Source organism: Prionailurus viverrinus, chromosome D2, assembly GCF_022837055.1.
Source record: "Prionailurus viverrinus isolate Anna chromosome D2, UM_Priviv_1.0, whole genome shotgun sequence".
NCBI lineage: Eukaryota > Metazoa > Chordata > Mammalia > Carnivora > Felidae > Prionailurus > Prionailurus viverrinus.
Window position 1 is genome coordinate 28,870,668 of NC_062571.1, and position 20,402 is coordinate 28,891,069.

Consider the following 20,402-nt stretch of genomic DNA (forward strand, 5'->3'; position numbering starts at 1 on the left):
TCATGTCCTCTATGCATGTGGAGCTCAGGAGAGAGATTTGGACTCATCAATATATAAGACATAATTAAAGCATAGAAAGATCAAATAGGTTGAACAAGGGCATGTGGGTGAGAAAAGGTAAAGAGGAAGGCGCTGAGGAAACCCAGTACTTTCAGAAGCTGGGAGGAAAAAGGAGTTGGGAGAAGAGGAGATGGAAAGGGGAAGATCAAGGAGGCTGGGGAGAGGCAAGAATCAGGTAATCATGAGGAAAGGAAGAAATGTTTAGCAAATTCGTTTGCCTTGGGGAGAACAAGAAGAATGAAGACTGAAAGAGTTTATTATATTCAGAAACCAAAAAGTCCTCTGGTGTCTATTGTCAGTGGTTAGAGAATAAATAAAAGTTAAGGCCTTCAGTTCCAATGGGAATGTGAGGAATATGAGGAAGATCAAAGGGAATGGACTGGAGTGTTTGGCGTTTCCCAGTACAAATTTGAATACGCCCAAAGGCTGTAAGAAAGATGCCAAATAAAGTGAAAAATGAGCAGCCAGGTCCCAGTACCAAAGCAGCCAGCAACTGGTGAAAGAGCACAGAAATACAGGTTAAACAGTACCTAACCAATGCCAACCAGGTGGAGGGAAGTCAGGAAAGACATATATAAATTATCTGGAGATGCTATCCCAGAGTTGATGGATTACATACCTCAAGCCTCCATTTTTTTTTTCCTGTGAAATAAGACCAAGTTGCACTCCAAGTATCTCCCTATATTTTAAACACCTGAAGCGTGCCAAGGACACTAGATACAGCAACGGTTTCAGAATGGTCTGAAAACAACTCAAGGGTTTTAGATTATCTATATAATCTCTGATCACTAGAAATGTATTCCCTTCTGGCCAGTAGCAAAATGACTATAGAACCAAAGTAACAGTGGCCATCTGCATAGTTAGCCAAAACATGCCATTGAAACCCTTCTGTGCCCCCCACACAGAAATGGTCTAAGGAAAAAAAACCTTTCCTGAGAAAGGGTTTTCCTCCTTAGCTGAATGCCATTTATCTCTTTTCTTCATATTTATTCTAGCACAGTTTATTTGAATGATTTTTCTTCTTAACCTGATGCTGTAACACCTCTGGATCTCACATCTTTCATTAGACTCATTGATGTGCTATTGACTGAGTCTCGCCAGATCATTAACAATGATTTTTTTTAAGAACAGTTAACACCAATTCTTGCAGTGAAGGCTACCCCTCACTTGCTCACAGCTCCATAAGAGAATCATCCATCTTTATAAGTCTTTTCATCAATCACTGGTATTTGTGCTTTGTTCTTTCTGACAGTTTTCAGTCAATGTGACTGTGTTTAATACATGCCAATTCAATAGCACAGGTTAATTGTGATATATTGGTGACTACTTTCTCTGTTTATTTCCATGATACCAAACATTCTGTTTTGTGGACAATTTAACAATTGGGGATTTTTAATGTAAAACTAACCTAAACAAAAAGTATTTCCTTTGTTTAAATACTGGGGAGTATCTGGAGCTGAGGTGGTCTCTGAATTTTTCAAAGCAGCTCAAAGATAAGAAAGAAAATACTGGTTTTGTATCTCTTTGGCACATAATGCTTAATCTGACTTTTTACCCAGAGTAAAAAAATATATGGCTTAGAATTTTATCCATCAAGAATTTTATCCATCCATGTGTGTTTACAAGTGCTAAATAGGCTGTTGCAGATTTAGTAGGCAAAATTCACTGGAAAGGAAACCAGAAATCTATTTGATCCCAACCTAACCCATACAGTTTTGTTACTTTATTTTACAAATTAATGGAGGGGGAAAGGGTTGTGTTATTTCAAAATTATTTAAATTTTTATTTCTTATAGAGCTTTAAAATTATTTAGCATTGTGTTAGGGGAATACAAAGCAGCATTAATATGTCAGAAATTAATGAAAACCTGCTTTTAAGAACAGGACAAATGGAGTCAAAATGGAATGCCTAAGAGTAAAATGCAATGGTAGGAAGATCATGTTTGATGCTATCTGGAAAGTTTCCCAGATTCTCTATCTAGCTGATCTCTGTGAGTGTTCATTATGAGAAGTGATAGCTGTCTCTCTGGCCCAGAGTCAGGAATTGTCTTATTCTTCATTGACACAGACTTGTATTACACTAGGTTTGTGAAATGAATACAAAAGCTATGATAACTTCTATTTTTTTCTATTTTTAATGACTTGCACAGATCTTTTTAAAAGGACTCATACAGATGTGAGGATAAAGTAACAATGGCATTTTTCTCAGCAAAAACATGATTCAGCATAGTACAGTGGAAAGATCATGGTTTGTAAAGCCAATAAAAAATTGAATCTAAATCACAGCAACTTCAGCTCTTCCATTTTCTGGTTTTATGAATTCAAGGAAGTTTTTTTAGTTTTTTGGAGCCTCTATTTCCTCACTGGCAAAGTGGGGACAATTGGAGTTACCTCACCTGGCATCTATGAAAATTAAGTGAGATTTGATATCTAAAGCACCTTGCCCAAAGTCTGACAATATATAACAAATGCTCAATAAATGTTAATTTGGCCCCACATATTCTCAATAGCATTAGCTCTCATCCTGTAGGTGTCAAATATCAAGGAAGTGAGTACATATTAAAGACCACCAGATAGGGGCACCTGAGTGGCTCAGTCAGTTAAAGTCTGACTTCAGCTCAGGTCACGATCTCATGGTTTGTGAGTTCAAGCCCCACAATGGGCTCTGTACTGACAGCTCAGAGCCTGGAGCCTGCTTTGGATTCTGTGTCTCCTTCGCTCTCTGTCCCTCCCCCACTCACACTCTATCTCTCTCTTTCTCAAAAATAAATAATAAACATTTTTTAAAAGACCACCAGGGGCGCCTGGATGGCTTAGTGGGTTAAGCACCTGACTTCAGCACAGGTCATGATACCACTCATGAGTTCGAGCTCCGCATCGGGCTCTGTGCTGAAATATAAGAGCCTGGAGCCTGCTTCCAGTTCTCTCTCTCTCTCTCTCTCTCTCTCTCTCCCCTCTCCCGCTCATGCTCTCTTTCTCTCAAAAATAAACATTAAAATTTTTTTAAATAAAAAATTAATTAATTAAAAAAAGACCACCAGATATATGTATACGATGCTAAGTGGGTAATTCTTAGATATAGTAAATATTAAAACATACAAAAAGTATTCTATTCCCTTCCTGGACCGTGACCTTCTTTGTTCTTAAAATCATTCTACCAACATTTATTGAACTATAAAAGAGCTAATGCACATTTTACTCTGAGACCCTGTTTCATTCTCTTAGCCTTAAATATTGTCTGCCCTTTTTACTCCTTAATTTACCACATGCTTTGTACAATTCTCATCTCAGGCCTTTGTTGCTTCCATATGTCTACTATGATAGGCTTCAAGTTTGAGCATGTAAGGGTAGACATCTACAGAATAGCTTTCTGATCACTCAGTTATCTCTACCAAAATAACTGGACCAGCGATTCCCAATATATAGGACTTCTTATCTAGCCTAACTGCTACAATCTCCTCAGGGAGGCACAAGGGAAAAAGAAGAAAGAGGAGGGACACAACTTTCTTTCACTCCACTGATAAATACCTTTTGTTATCAGCATCCATTGTTGCCATTTTATACATCTGTAACCTCTACCACCCTAATAAGACTTCAGGAAAAAAAATTACATAGTTTCAGCAGAAAGGACTAGAAGCATTGTACTAAAGATATTATACATTGGGACTAGAGACAATAAATGAGCTTTGTCTCCAACTCCATTTCTGAATAAGCAGAAGCAGGGACTCAGATTCTGAAGGGTTTCTGGATCCTGAATACATAAACAAATGGGCCAATGTGTATAACCAAAAGCCATTCAAAAAAAGGGATTTAGGGGAAAGACCAGAATCAAGAATTAAACACGTAGCCCAGCAGAAGCATCAGTCTGATGGGGTTTTAAAAGTAGGTCCTTTAAAACTGGGTACAAAGAGAGGGAGCCAAAACATAAGAGATTCTTAAAAACTGAGAACAAACTGAGGGTTGATGGGGGGGTGGGATGAGGGCAGGGTGGGTGATGAGTATTGAGGAGGGCACCTGTTGGGATGAGCACTGGGTGTTATATGGAAACCAATTTGACAATAAATTTCAAAAAAATTTAAATTTAAACTAAAAAAAAAACTGGGTACAAAACAATGGAAATAGAATTCAGATATATCAGAGAGAGAAGTGAGACAGATAGATATAAGACAAACTTGTATGTGTGTTCACAGATAAGAATAGGAAGAGAGTAGGGATGTAAGAGTGCCAGCTTCAGAGTAACAGGGTTCAAAACCTTGACCCATTGTACACCACCTAGTTATTTAATCTTATTGAGTGTCAGTTCCTAAAGAAGTAAAATTGGTATAATAATTGTTTCTATCATACTAGGGTCAATATGAGGGTTAAATATATTTATAATGTTTAGCTTAATGTCTGGTCCTTACTAAGTGTTCAATAAATGTTAGTTAATATTATCAGGTCCACTTGAGTAGTTAATAGGATTTTTTGGGTAAGTAGATAGGAATTCAGGGCCCACAGACAAGTGGGGCACTATCTTCCTTTTATATCAGTGACTTGAGGGAGAAAAGAGGCCATGGGTGCATAAGGAAGCAATAATTACAAATTGGAGTGGAGGATACAGAGGGTTTGAGAAAAGGAACAGTCTCTTCTTTGCAGACATTGCCCCACTGAACCATGTATTCAGGATCCAGAAACCCTACGTGGATCTGATTCTCTGATTCTGCTTATCCAAAAATGGAGTTTAAACAGAGGATAATGGACACAATGCTCAGATTGGGTGCTTATTTTCTCCTGTTCCAATTTCTAGTATATTTATTTCAATGCTTCCATTCCTTTCTGCTAAAGTTGTTTAAAAATTTTTCTGGAGTCTGATTAGAAGGTAGAAGCTGTGTGTGTGTAAAATGCCAATACCAAACGCTAATAGTGAAAGGTATTAACCACTGGGAAGGACAGGTATGCTGCTCTTCTTTCCAAGAATCCCCTTTTGCCTTAGGATGAGACTGTGGAAGTGTCTCTTAGTCACTTAGAAACAGAAGGAGAGTGCTCTGTGTGAAAGTAGACCATAAAGGAAAGAAGTTGACACGGAAATGTTTAAATATAATTATGGACAGAGGTGTTACAGCAATATACTTAAAGCTGCTTCACACAAGGAAGAAAGAGGAGTAAAAAAATAACGAGAAAAATGTTTTCTTCTCATCTGGCCACTTGTCTATCAAAATTCAGTTCTTGTACCCTCTCCTTCATTTTAGCCTCAAAAATAGATTTTAAAAAGGTGCCAAAAATTCAAGGTGCTCCTAGGAGTTCCCATATGTTCATAAAAGAAGTACCAATACACTTTCAAATGCTAAAATAATCAGCCTAAAAGCTTTTTCATTTGATTAAATTAAATTACTATTTCCCTTTCTGGCTTTCAAAGGTGGCTTTCTCCATATTCCTTCTCCTCCATGGTACATATCCTCCTAAAAATAAAAACTTCAACTAGTCTCCCCACTCTTAGTTCAATGTCATCCTATAACAAAAACAAAAACAAAACAAAACTAAACTAAACTAAAATGGCCCCAACATCCCTGGGTATTGAAAGAGAATCGTGGATTATTGGATGAGCTGTCTGAAGTAGTAAAGCAAAGTTGAGTACAGGAAACATTAGATTGTCAGGAAAATGAAGGATATATTTTTTCTAGCAATGAAAAACTTGGCAATTTGCTATCTTAAGTGACATCCTGTCTAATCAGGTTAGACCAAAAAATGGTCTAAACCAAAAAATGAGATAAAATAATATGTTTTTAAAAAAAAGAAACATCCTCCTTTCACTGTTTTTTTTTTTCCTTTCTCACCTCTATTTATCTCCTGCCATGTCCATGGGGAGCAAACAACAAAAATAATAGCAGGATTAACCAGAATGATACTACTCAAGGAAAATCATGCATATAAACAAGGAAGCAAATTCTGCTTCTGGAAAATTCTGGCAAATCAAGGAATATCCTCAGATGCATAAAAGCCAGTCTACATGCAGTCTATTTGCATTTCTTTAGTAAAACTTGATATTAATGCTTAATATTCTTAAGAAAACAAAGTCAGTATGTAGATGGACTTCCTGTAAGATGATCAACAGCAAGAATATTCCTCATTCTACTTGCATTTAACATAAATAAGAAATGATGATTTTCATCCACTGAGAGGTACAAAAGCAGTAATATATGCAAATTAAGAATTGGGAAAATATTTACAGGTCCCCAGTATACCACAACTTCTAATCAATGGGAAAAAAATGAAAATATTTTGAGGACTAATAATACACATGACCATAACACTCAAAGAATGAAAAATCCTCATTCTTTTGAAAATTATGATACTTTTACTGTGAGAACTTCAGAGTATACTGTGAAGCACTGCATGAGCTCTTACAATAAAATTCCAGAATCCAATATCAAAAAGAAGTATATGATATTTTTCTTTCTTTATTTGCTGTTTGGATTCCACATGTAAATGAAATCATATGGTATTTGTCCTTCTCTAACTTATTTCACTTAGTGAAATGGACCATCCTAGGACCTTCTAGGTCCATCCATCTTGTTGCCAATACCAAGAGTTCTTTCCTTTGTGGCTGACTAATATTCCCTTGTGTGTGTGTGTGTGTGTGTGTGTGTGTGTGTGCGTGTGCGTGTATGCACGCACGTGTGTGCGTGTGGGTAAAACACACCTTCCTTATCCATTATCCATTCATCCTTGGATGAACACATAGGTTTCTTCTATATCTTGTCTATTGTAAATAAACAAAAAGCAGAATAAGACTTATAAATACAGAGAACAAGCTGATGGCTGCTCAGGAAAGGGAGGAAAGGGAGTGGGAGGTTGGGCAAAATGGGTGAAGGGGAGTGGGAGATACAGGCTTCCAGTTTTTGAATGAGTAACTCATGGAATAAAAGGCACAGCAGAGGGAATATAGTCAATGATATTGTAATAGCGTTTGTGGTGACAAATGGTAGTTACACTTATAGTGAGCATAGCATAATGTATAGACAAGTTAAATCACTATATTACTTGAAACTAATATAACACCATATATTAACTAACTGAAAATAAAAGAAAAACTTAAAGAAAGAAAGAAAGAAAGAAAGAAAGAAAGAAAAGAAGGAAAGAAAGAAAGAAAGAAAGAAAGAAAGAAAGAAAGAAAAGAAGGAAAGAAAGAAAGAAAGAAAGAAAGAAAGAAAGAAAAGAAAGAAAGTGGTATATGATAAAATGAGCAAATTGGAGTAGACAATAGAAAATGGGAAAATGTCAATATTGAGCATTCTCATTCCCAACAATTGTGGCATCTCATAAAATTAACAATAACATAGTGTCTTACTGTTATTTCTAGATCATTCCATGTTGTTCTATAGCATTTCTTTTAATTTTTTTTAATGCTTATCTATCTTTGAGAGAGAGAGAGAGACAGAGCATGAGTGGGGGAGGGGCAGAGAGAGACAGAGACACAGAATCTGAAGTAGGCTCCAGGCTCTGAGCTGTCATCAGCACAAAGCCCAAGTCGGGGCCTGAACACACAAGTAGTGAGACTGTGACCTGAGATGAAGTCAGACACCCAGCTGAGCCACCCAGGCGCCCCTAAAGCACTTCTTTTAAAAAATTTTATCATCCTGCTAAAGTTTCACTTATACAAACAGATATACTGAGTCATTTTGTAGTGATATCTCCTTGTAATAGAGTTAAATATTTCTGTGTCAAAAAAATTATGAACATAACTGGATTTTTTGTATTCTTATATTAAAACAACAAACAGGAAAAAATGACATTGATAACTTGTGGTCTGTTGAATAAAATTTGGTCATGTAGGAAAAATCATTCCGTGTAGGAAAATGCTAGTCTACCAAGTGAGGTAACATCATTTAGAGAAGAGGACAAGAAAAGAGGATAAAGGTAGAAATAGGAAGCAGGTGCCATTTGTTTCTACATTGATCATGTAGACTGTGCTGGATGAGGTAATTGAGATATTATTAGTCAACAAATTCATCTAATCATGAGGACCCAACAAAACTCCAATGATAAGGAAAAAATGTTGAATCTGAAACCCCATTATCCAAAATGACAGTTACTTATGAGACACATGAAAAATATAAATTGAATCTACAAGCCACATACATACATACAATTATCAGTATAATTACACTGTAATCAAAATATATCCTTGAGTCAAGGCATATATCTGTCTCCTACTATAGAAATTTACTCAGTTTAATAATAATTCCACCAAGGTTTAGATGATAACATTTCAGAGGTTTATTTCACAAGGATACTTTGCATTGTACTTTGCATTGAAGAAAAAAAATAAACCCAAAACAATGGCCAAACCAAAAAACGTGAATTTTCAATGACAGAATTTCAAGGAGGAATTAGTCCCTGACAAGTTCAAATCACCCTACATAGAGAACTGTCTATTTGGTCCCAATCTATATAGAAAATCCGTGATGCACAGATGCTATGTGGTAGAACTTACAGTGCAAAGGTCAAAGGTTAAATGCCAATGTGTGCATATGTTATTACAATATATATTTTAGGGGTACCTTGATGCTTCAGTCAGTTAAGCGTCTGACTTGATTTTGGCTCAGGTCACGATCTCACAGTTCATAGGATCAAACCCTGTATGGCTTTGCACTATTAGCAAACAGCCTGCTTGGGATTCTCTCTCTCCCTCTCTTTCCCTCCCTGCCCCTTCCCCACTTTTGCTTGCTCACTCTCTCTCTCTCAAAATAAATAAATAAACATTTAAATATATATATACATATATATGTGTATATATATATTTAATAACATAGATACACACATTTGGCACTAGTACATGTTATTCTAAGCATTAGTCTTAGCATATGCTGAGTTTCATATTTAGAAATCCCTAAGTGGGTTTAAAATTAAGATATGTATTACTTGTAACTTACCCTTAAACTCATTATTTAATGCAATCTCCATTTATAAATTCCTAGACCCTGATATCATCAACTTGTTGATTGTGACTAGACATATACAAACCTCACATAATTTTAAAAATTATAAAATTTAATATATATTTCCTCCTTCCGATTTCCATTGCCAGATCCCTTGCACTAAAGCTATGATGCTCTGTTGCACATACTGCATGCAGAATGCATGAAAAAGATGCCAGGAAGAATCTGCAATGCAGATAAGAGGGAAGCATTATCCTTAATTTGCATATCACACCATACACAGTAACTGATTTGTCAAATATCAAACAATTTACATATTCTAACCTCCTTCCCTCCCTTTCTTCCATATTAGGTTTACTTTTTTTTTCTTTTCTCTTTTGAACTGAATTTTATAAAAAGGAAACTGTATCTTTAGCTAAGCTGATGTAATTTGGAAATAGGAGTATTAGATTTCTCCAAATGACTTAAGAATATTAGAAAAGAAAAAAAGAAGTGCACCTTCAGGTTAGATTGCTGAATGGATAGGGAGCTTAAAAGGCAAGCTCTGACTCCAAGAATTAAATGTAGCCTGCCAGTTCCTGCAATGAAACATAAGACCACCTTCACTCAGCAGCTCTATTGGGGAGACATTGTTCTGCTGTCTCTCCAGGCTCTTTTGTACGCTGAGGCTGACGTGATTCCCCAGACTCGTGTCCTGCACAGAATTTAAACTACTTTTGTGAGTAACAGCAAAAGGAATTTATTGACTTCTCACAGACTGAAAGCAAAAGTGACCGCTTGCATCAAATTATACACTTGGAGTTTTAGCTTATTAAAAATGGGGTGGGTTGTGATTGATGTTGATTTTTATTCAATGGTCTCATCTATTCTGATATTTTAGAATCTTAAAATGTTTATGCAAAGCTTTGTTTGGATTACTTATATGCCAGCGACTATATTTGCCAAGGTGACAGCACAAATCACATTATTTGCAGAGGTAGGGGAGTCTTTCCCACAAATCAGCCTCACTACAATAACAAACATTTATTTATTGAACTCTTGGAACAGCTACAAAGATATATAAGACACAGTTTCTGTTTTCAAGAACCGTATAACACAGGGAGATAAAATATTTACAAATACAATTAACCAATAGAGAAAGACAGTGATACAAGCAATGTCACAAAACCAAAATCATAGTGGAGATTCTGCCCTCACAGGAATGAGATCTCATTACCTGGGTGACTTACTGTTCTTCTGGTTCTCAGTCTCTGTCTCTAAAACGCATAAATTGGACAAGATTATCTCTAAATTCTGTCCCAATGTAAAAGTCTTAAAAACTTAAAAATAGTATCTCCCACATCTACCCTGAAGTGCCTTCATAATTTTACTGCATCTTATCCATATCAATCTAAGACAAAGGGAAGTCAGTGGCCTCCAAAAGACATTTCCATTTATTTTCTCTTAGACATTTTAACAGTTCATAGATGAAAAAGGAATGCCATCCAATTTCTTCACGTATCTATGTATAAGAAGAGTGAACTATTAATTATCCACATATAAATTAAATGCATTATGGTCTATCCACACAGTTTTTAAATGTAATTTTATTTGAAGGGGACATTGAGAGTCTAATTTTACATAAAGGAACATGGTTACATAGTGACAAACATTGGAGTTTTTCTCCTTGGCAGGCCTTGTACTCTATGTACCTAACACTGTGTTTGAGTTCTCAAAAGATGTACAAAGCAACATACCAGCCAAATAATCATTTTTTTTTAATTTCTGAGATGATATAGACAACAAACCACTGTCTCCTACTGCTCTGTATAGATTGTCAAGGTGGGATAACAGAAGAACCCTTCAAACTTACTCACACTTTCTCCCTAAAAGCCCTAAGCAGCCAATACCTTGCTCTCTGTTCTCCTGGACTCCATTAGCCTGGTATTACATGGGGACCAAAGAAAAGAGCATTATCATAAATCCCTTCACTTCTTCCACTAACAGATCTCTTTCCTCCAGCTTGTGGCATTGTTCCATACTGCTCCATTATGGGTCCTAAATTATGCTAGGGCCTTTCCACTAAGAGGCTGAGGTGAAGGAGACAGAGCTGATGCTAACAACCAAATTACACAAATAGTAAACTGCAGTATAAACTAGAATCTTCATTTTGTGGCTCACCATACACTGTTTTTCTTTCTCATTTTGCTATCACCTGTAATTAAAAGCCAATCTTTCCTAACAATTTTAATGTCACATAAAATAAAAAGTATTTTTCCTAATCTGCTACTTCAAATAATATGCAGTTTCCTAGACATTAGCATATTTGATTTTTAAACAAAACACACTGTCATACATTATGGATCAAAGTCTCCAAGGTTCAAACTTAAATTCAACTGATACATTTTAAGTTTTCACATGATGGCACAGCCTGCCAGCCAGAGTTTTGCTGTTATAAAAAAAAAATTCTGCAGGGGCGCCTGGGTGGCGCAGTCGGTTAAGTGTCCGACTTCAGCCAGGTCACGATCTCGCGGTCCGTGAGTTCGAGCCCCGCGTCGGGCTCTGGGCTGATGGCTCAGAGCCTGGAGCCTGTTTCCGATTCTGTGTCTCCCTCTCTCTCTGCCCCTCCCCCGTTCATGCTCTGTCTCTTTCTGTCCCAAAAATAAATAAAAAACATTGAAAAAAAAAAAAAAATTCTGCAAATCCTTTCTCACACTTTGTTCTTGCTATTTTTTGTTGTTGTTGATATTAGTCCTAAGTGTAAGTTTTGTAAATTGTCAATATGATACAATTGAATAAAAATAATACTCCTTTGGCATTCCTAGAGTGGCCAGCCATTCATCTAAATAGGATCTTTATCGTACTTAAGTTATGTATGTTTAAATTCACTATGTATTTAAGGTGTGAAGAAAATTAACATAAAAAGCAGGTATACAAATTTATTCTAAGGCACATACAAAATGTTAGAGATGTACCATTCTCTAAAATAGGAGCTTTGTAATAACGCTTTATAACAATAATAGTACAACTACTTTATCATAATATTGTTTTCTGGGAACCAGCCATCACTTAGAATATTAATATCTATTCAATTTTCACATGATTAACTTTGGTATAAGTAGGAGAAAAAAAGACTTCTTAAATACTATAATGTACTGTTCCCAAATATGCCAGTCCTAAAATTCTACAAATACAAATAGCTAGCATATTCTCTGAAAAAAAACTCATTCCATTGATCCGAGGAGAGATATAAGAAATCTGAATTTCCAAAAGTGTCTCCAGTAATTCTTATTATCTGGCAAGCTTGGAGAACATGATTATAATGCATTCAAAGCCAAATGCTAAGAATTTTAGATTATGTTTACCAGGCTACCCATCAGTCAGTATCTATATGCATATCATTTGAACAAGCTTGAAATAGAAAATACTTCTTTCATTATCTATAATACAAGTAGCATAAATTCATTTATTTTTATCTTAAGTACTTCTTGCTCTTTGAGGGTGCCCTTCTAAATTGCAAAGTCCCTGGAAATGTTACCAGGTGGTATCTTTGAAGAATTAGATAATAGTCCTCTCAGAGTAAAAACAAATGTAAAAATGATGGGTGGTAGCAGTTGGAGGGGTAAAGAGAACTCTGTTGAAAGAACTGCAATGGGAATTGACTGTTTCCTATTGAGATTAATCTTTTAAAACCAAAACAAAATCTGAGCATCACAGATTTAAATGAGCATGAGTGTATGTATGACTTGTGCTAGAAAGGGTTATGTAATCATGACTGACTCCCAAAAGGTCAGTGAGAGTTTAACAAAACTTCCTAACTGATATCATGTCAACAATACTTCTTAGAAATAGTAACTCCCTCCCTCATATGACCTGTATATCTTTATATACAATTTAGGTAAGTTTGTCCAATTTACTTAAATTTGTCCTTTTTTGCAGATACTAGACACTTAATATTTACAGCTTCAAAAATAAGCTAATACCCATGGCCCCTTTGTAATGCTACATACTCACATCACAAGGTGGTGATGATTCAGAAAGTACTTCAAGGTCATTCAGTACCTCTTGGTTATAACAATAACTTTGATAATAAAGAGGACATACTCCAACAGTACACATTTGTCACCAGAGCTGAGGTATTCAAATTTATTCCAGGACATAAGGAAGGAATATATGGAATAAAAGTATTGAAATTTAACAAAAAGATAGATGTGACCTAGGGTCTTCAACAATAAACTCTTTTATTATGTAAAGCTAAATGACTGACAGGATTGCAAGATCACAGCAGTGATCTACCAGATCTGAACTGCTTCTTGAATCTCTGGTCTAATGACTCATAATAGCATAGATTTCCTCAAAATTATACAATAGAGGTTCAACAATTGTAACTTTTTTAAAAGTGAATGGTTGGCTACTAATGCCTTACAGATTCCTCAACAGGAAAGGGTAATGCTCATATGATTAACCCCTTCGTATTGCTTTTCTCTCTAGGTTAAATAGGATGCAGTATTCTCAAGTGGTAGGAAATAGAGAAAAAAATGTGACAAGTAGGAGAGGCATGATGAATTATGTCTGACACTATTCACCCTTGTTTCTGTTCAGTAGAAGTACTTTTCAATCCTCCAGATGGCTCTGCAGAGCAATCTTATCTCCCTTAATGGTGCCAACCCAGCAACCTGAACTATCAGTACTCCTTTTGAGTAATTATGAGGTAGGGAGCCCAACCTTTCCCTAAGCACACACCTGTTGGGACATTTCAGTGGCTATAGTAACTGTTGCAAATGACCTTCACTATAATGCTAACTCCAGTACATATGCAAACCCCCTTCATTTATGAGATAACTCATTACCATAATAAGGTATTTAAAAATATTATTTTAATAAGGTATTTAAAATTTTTAATAAAACATAGTTGATTTTGTTATAAAGAGATTACTTAACCAGGACATCGTAGTTTTTATTTCATCAATAGAGGGGAAAGTTGTGTCCTGGAGCCAGTCCTGGGCCTAAATTCCAATTTCACCACTCCCTACTTGTATATTTTTGAGAGAGCTTCATTGAGTCTAACTTTCTCCATAAAATGTGGCCCCCAGCTTGGAACATAAGTTTGTTCTTCTCCCTTCTGTAGGTACCATCATCAGTACAGGTATTAAAGCTGTCCATAGTTTCCCAATGACTCATGTTGTTGGAATGAATCTAATAAAGCATTGTGTTTGTAGGGAGAGTAAAAAAGAGTGGTAGAATTACTAGACACAGAAAGCAAGAATAAACAGAGGTACATAACAGAACGTTTCACAGTTCCACCACCAAGAGATAATTAAGAAAACAAAGAGGTATGTATTGTTTTGACTAAGATGGAAAGGAGACAATGCTGTAAGCAAGCTTTAATGTTACAGAAAATGTTCTAAGCAATAAAAATTTAAGATGACACAAAATTTAGTGAATATAATATTTTGAAAGCAGACAATACTTCAGAAAAGACAGGTAGGGTATCATCACCTATCATGGGTTTTATTCTTTGTAAGAATTTGCCGGTATTTTTTGTGGGAGTGAAGCCTGGGAATTCCAGACCTCAGAGCTAACACCAGGCAGAGAAAGAAAGATGTATCTCAAAGGTTCTTAAAAACCATAAAGATATCAGGGGTTATCTTAAGTTTCCCAAACAACTTCCATATCCTTAATGATAAATTGCTGTTGTAAATGGTTGTTCTATAATCCATTATGAAATACAGATTTAGTTACTGATAGAGAATTATGGTCAAGGAAGAATACTTTCATATTTTATTTACACTAATAATTTTTTCTCATAAGTATACTACTATACTCTCACCTCCCCTCTTCTGTTCTATTGCTACTACACATGTGATTATATTGCTGAGGTGGGAATGGAAGAATATTTGTAAAGTACGGGAAAGAACAATATCATGTTTTTATGTCCTCTGAAAAAATTAAAAGTTGGTCTACCTAAAGCCTAAAATAAATAATATCTCCCATGAATGGAGCTGATATCACAGAAGAGCTGATAATTTGAGCCTTTATGATGGTCATAAAATATGGCTGGTACACAAATTCTAATTTAAGATGAAATGTGCTATACCAATTTGTATGTCTAGGGTACTAAAATAGTTATTCTAAAATCTCCAGATTGAGAAAATATTGTTAATTTAAGCCAAATTTAAAACACTGAAGGAGAAGTGACATTCAAATTAGTAAGGATACACTGGCCTGGAGAATTGTCCAACTATAAATTTATTAGTTTTCTCTGAGAAAATATAGGTGTCTTGTTGCAAACAGCAGGTTAAGTAAAGACTTGTCTTAAAAAGACATCAACAGTTTGGAAATAAAAACTGTTACTATGGATTTTTTCACACTATATTTTCTGATAATGAGAAGAAATGTTGTTTTAAAATATAAAAACAGTATTTCAAGATAACATACTATTAACAGCTGCCTAACTCCATAAACCCATACAAAGTTGCTTAACAAAATCAAAGTGTCTATTAACTTTATAACTTACTTCTGTTATTTTCCAGTCAGTTCTCCTTTTATCATTTTAATCTGATAATCAATAAAATTATGACAGCAACTATGTAACTTTCCATGTATCCTCAAAAATATTAGTTCAACAGACTTAGCAACAAGTATTTACTTTTCTTTAAAAATGCCACAGAATCAATCCTTTGCTACCTGAGCCATAAACATAAAATTAGATTTTATAACATTACTAAATGTGTATGCCTCTGTTTATACCAGATTATTCTACTGATCTAGCTTCAGAGTCTATGGACAGACTTGTGCTACCACTGCCACATTACGTCAACCAGGCTCTTTGGGAGTAGTTCTGGTAGCTCTGCTGGATGGCACTGGAGTGCTTGCAGATCCAATGGAACCTGGTTAAGGGGGTTTCCTTTTTGAGTAGGGGGCTATATTTGTGTAGTTTGCAGTTATGTCAGTGTGTAATTTCCCACTGCTAGTCTTCCTGCTGAAAGAATGGGTTCCAGTAAAACTCTTATCCACTTTTGTAGCTAATTTTGTGTTCAAAATTGTGTATTATTTTTCTTAATAAAGAAAAATAACTTGGCCCTAATTATATAAGTTTCAGATCCCAGGAACCAGGAACTCCTGATGTGTATCTCTAAGCATTTCTGTAACTACACGTTTGAATGACAAAGAATATTCACAAACTTTCTAAAACATTCACAGTACTGAAGATGACAATAAGGTTGTTCTAAATTAAACAATCCTCTACCCACAAAATGGCAATAATAACATATAATAACTTTCAGTCAGTATGATTTTTAACTACTATACCTAACCAAACAAATCAATGAATAAGTAAATAAACAATATACAATTGGTTTATCCAATACATTTTCCACTTGATTGGATAATGGAGCTCTGTCTACACTTTATTCATAAAGTCTTAGAGTTCAAAACATCTAAAATTGTGGACAAACTGCCTGCTTCCAAGCCAGATTATAAAGCACATGAAACAAGCACAAATAGGTTCATTCACTTGATACTAAAAGACATCCTAATAGTTGGATCTAAAATGATTCCTCCAGTCAAGAAGACACTTTGCACTAAACTGTTCCCCATTCTCACTCATTGATTCTGCCTTGAATCCCCACAGTGACTGACTATGTAAACTATGTTTTCCTGTTGTATCTGCAACTAGTTCTCATTACAATGTTACAAGATTATCCTTGGCTGTATGTTTATGAAACCATTTTTTCCCCATAAACAAAAATAATACTATTTGAAGACACACACACACACACACACACACACACACACACACACACTGACTCCAGTCTAATCTAGTAGTTAGCTAAATCTTACCTAAATAACCAATAATTACAAACCATGTATATTTAACACAGTGAGGTCAATCAGAACTAGGTCTACATCCCAGCTTCACCCACTAATAGCTGTGTGACACCCTACACTTATTTCAATTCCTCCTGCCTCAGGTTTTCCATCTTGACACCAGGTTTAATAAAACCCATCCCACTGGGTTTTGTAAGATTGAATGTGAGGGTGTGTATCAAGTTTCTAGCACACATAATAAGCAACATCCATTATTTTTACCAGTTATAAACGCTTACTACATTTCAGGAGATAAAAATAGTATGATTAGCCTGATTGGTGGCACTCTTGGTATTTATGTTATTATTAAAGTAAAAATTAGCATTAACAATGACAATAATAATGACAACTGTAATTGTTGAGTTACAGTGGAAACAGATCATGCTTAAAGTATCAAATATAAAATTGCTACAGTAAGATGAAACAAAAAGCAAAGGATGTCATTTACTTGTATAATCTGAATCATCTCAGGAAGGTGCATATGAAGTTACACCAAGATCAACTGAGAAAGGAAGGATCATGTGATGGCCTGGAAGATAATTGATGTGCTCGAGCTCCCAGATGCAAAAGAGTAGAAACTAAGAATGATTATCTTTATTCTTTCTTCACAGCTTAATTAAGTCCTCTAATTAGTCACAGTCACTAAGCACTACATTATCAACTCTGCTTCCTGTTGGATTGGCTTCTTCTCTAGTCTGATAACTGGTTAGAAAAATTAGCTGATCTAAACACTGTCTTTGAATTGCAAAGAATCTTAATCCAGCAACACAAGTTTGGCTTACTTTAAGACATGCTATCTGTAAAGTTGTGAGGTCACTGAACTGGGTCCCAAGCCCTGTTCTCATCACCATTCTCATCTCCTCACTGAGCTTCCTCTTAGCTTTCTCTCCCATTCTTTGGGTGTCTTGTTCTCCCAGATATTAGTCCTTTCCCACTATCTCAAGATGTTTGAGTTCATTCCCTTTTCCACTAAACAGCTCTTAGTTCAGGAAGGGCAATGCTTACATCACAAAGATCACTTTCTAACTGCAGAATCACAGGTAGTAAGCAGGAATGACAAATGACCACCCACCACTCCACACATCATATGCAAACCCAGAACTTAGGATGTATCTAAGTCCTGCCGTGTCCTCCCAATTAACCTTTCCTAATGACCCAGAATTGGATATTATATTCAGTTCAGTAACATATTTTATCCCTCTCATTACAGGTTACTATAATCTTAGAAAATTATTCTGTGATCAGACCTCTAGTCATAGCATCTCATGAAATGCATTACTGTACTGAAACAACTTACACAAGTTTCTGGGATTACAAAGATATCATATTTAATATTTATTCCTTTTACCATTTTCACTAGAAAAGTTGGGGGTTTTTGTCAGATATCATATTTTTTTCTTTATCTATTGCAGTGATTTCACCAGAAAAGTTTATAATTCTTTTTTCTTTCTTTTACAAAACCCTACCACAGGTACAATTTCTAATCTAAATCACTCTTTATAAACAACAGCTATAAATAAACAGTAAACAACATTTGAAGTAAACTATAGCATTTTAAAAATAATACATTTGGCCCCATCTCCACTATATTCAGAACTCAGTGATTGGCTCATGTGTTCTCTGAGCTAAATTCCTCCTCACAAGGTGCCACCCTCATTCTCCAGCACCTTACAAGACTCCTTTTTCCTGTGTCCTGGAACACAGAGAACACCTTCTCTAACTTTAGAGAATATGCTGATGTACAAACATGAAGAATGACTATAGCATTTTTGTGAGTAGTGCAAGCTTGTCCTACTAATCTTCCTATTTCCTTTTTACAAAAGGTCACCTGTTGTGTATCTGAGGAATCATGACTGGAGAGACAATGTTTGCTTTACAGAGTGTCTACAAACTCAAGTTCCAAGCTAACATATACTGATTTTTAGACATGTGGTCACTTCCTATGTCTATAAAACGCAGATAGTACTACCAAAACCTGCCTATTTCCTGGGACTACATCAAAGACTTTCTAAATCATAAATCATTATGCAAAAGCAAGGAGTTCTTTTTATCATGATTGAAACGTTTGTTCATTTTCCTCCTGTCTTTAAATTCTGCTAATGCTGCCAGCTGAGAGAAGGGCATTTCTCATAAAGGACTAATAAACATCGTCAGCATACACATGAGTCCACTTAGTCTTGAGAATCCAATCCTTTAGGCATGATTATCTTGGTCTCCATACAATCTAATTTAAGAATTCTAGTGACAAGGAAACATATTTTTTAATGCTAGAAAGAAATACACTCTGCCCTCAAGTTGCTTACATTGTAATTGTTATAAATGAGGTAGATCACCATTTTATAAGAAGATTATGGAATCTTAATTATGAATGATCTAAATGAACTTACACCATATTAAATAGTGCGAAGAGTTTAGAAATAGTAGTGATTGCTATTTCAGCAAAGCAAGAGCAGAATAATGTTTTAAAACCAGCCAGGTTTAAGAAAATGGGGAGTAAATACAGAATTGAAAAGGGGCGCCTCAGTAGCTCAGTCGGTTTAGCGTCTGATTTCGGCTCAGGTCATGATCTCCTGGTTTGTGAGCTCGAGGCCCAGGTCGGGCTCTATGCTGACAGCTCCGGGCCTGCAGCCTGCCTGGATTCTGTGTCTCCTCCTCTCTCTGCCCCTCCCATGCTCGTGCTCTGCCTTTTTCTGACTCTCAATAATAAACATTTAAAAAAATTATTTTTAAAGAATTGAAAAAATGGAGAGTAAATAAATAATTGAGAAATGTAGACTAGTTGCCATGTGCATATGATATACATAATAGGATATTTGAGACTGGGCAAATTTTAAAAAAAGCTTAATGGCAAGAATAAATTTAGATTTAAGGTAATGTGTAATTGAATCATAAGAAAATTTAATAAAAAGGACTTATGGTTCTGTAATTGCATATAACCAATTGCCAAGTAGCTAGACAGACAGACAACATACTATTATATATGCAAATATTTCCCAGTATCAAAGCACTTTCATGATGTTTTAATTTATGGTGAAGTACATGCAAGCCAAAGGGAAAGTTTCCAAATGTGGCAGAAATAGCCATGTTCACCAAATGTCCATTTGCTCTTCTAAATTTCCTAGCCAGTGCTCTTAAGTTTGGCAGCACCAGGTGGCAAATTTTAGCCAATGGGTGCCAATGGAAGGGATTTTTAGCACTTCTAGGATGAAGCCCATGTGAACTTGGCCAGTTTCTCTTCCTCTGCCATGGCTAATGGGGTGATTAGCCATGACTCCAGATGAAGTAGCTAGAAAAGTATAGAGCCTTCTATCAGCCTGAGTTCCTGAGTGACTGTGGAATAGAACCTTCTTCATAATTAGGTCCCCCAGTCCAAACAGGGATGTATACAACATGAATAAGAAATAAACTTTCATTAAGTCATTGAACTCAATTTTAACTTTTTGATAGTTCAACACAGCTTCACCTATCTTGCCTAGTACAACAAACTAAAGCCACGTAAATAAAGAAAAAGGCACCTTCAAGTGACCTGTCAAAATAACCTCAAAGATTCATCTGAACCTTACGTGGTGAATCAGAG

General features: G+C 35.7%; 2 protein-coding genes across 2 annotated transcripts in view; one reads left to right on the top strand and one right to left on the bottom strand.

The window, feature by feature from the left end:
• Nucleotides 1-20,402, bottom strand: part of CTNNA3 (catenin alpha 3) — a 1,798,979-nt gene that overhangs the window by 1,103,447 nt on the left and 675,130 nt on the right. The gene's annotated exons all lie outside the window — the stretch shown is intronic.
• LRRTM3 (leucine rich repeat transmembrane neuronal 3) overlaps nucleotides 1-20,402 on the top strand; it is a 167,447-nt gene that overhangs the window by 119,525 nt on the left and 27,520 nt on the right. The gene's annotated exons all lie outside the window — the stretch shown is intronic.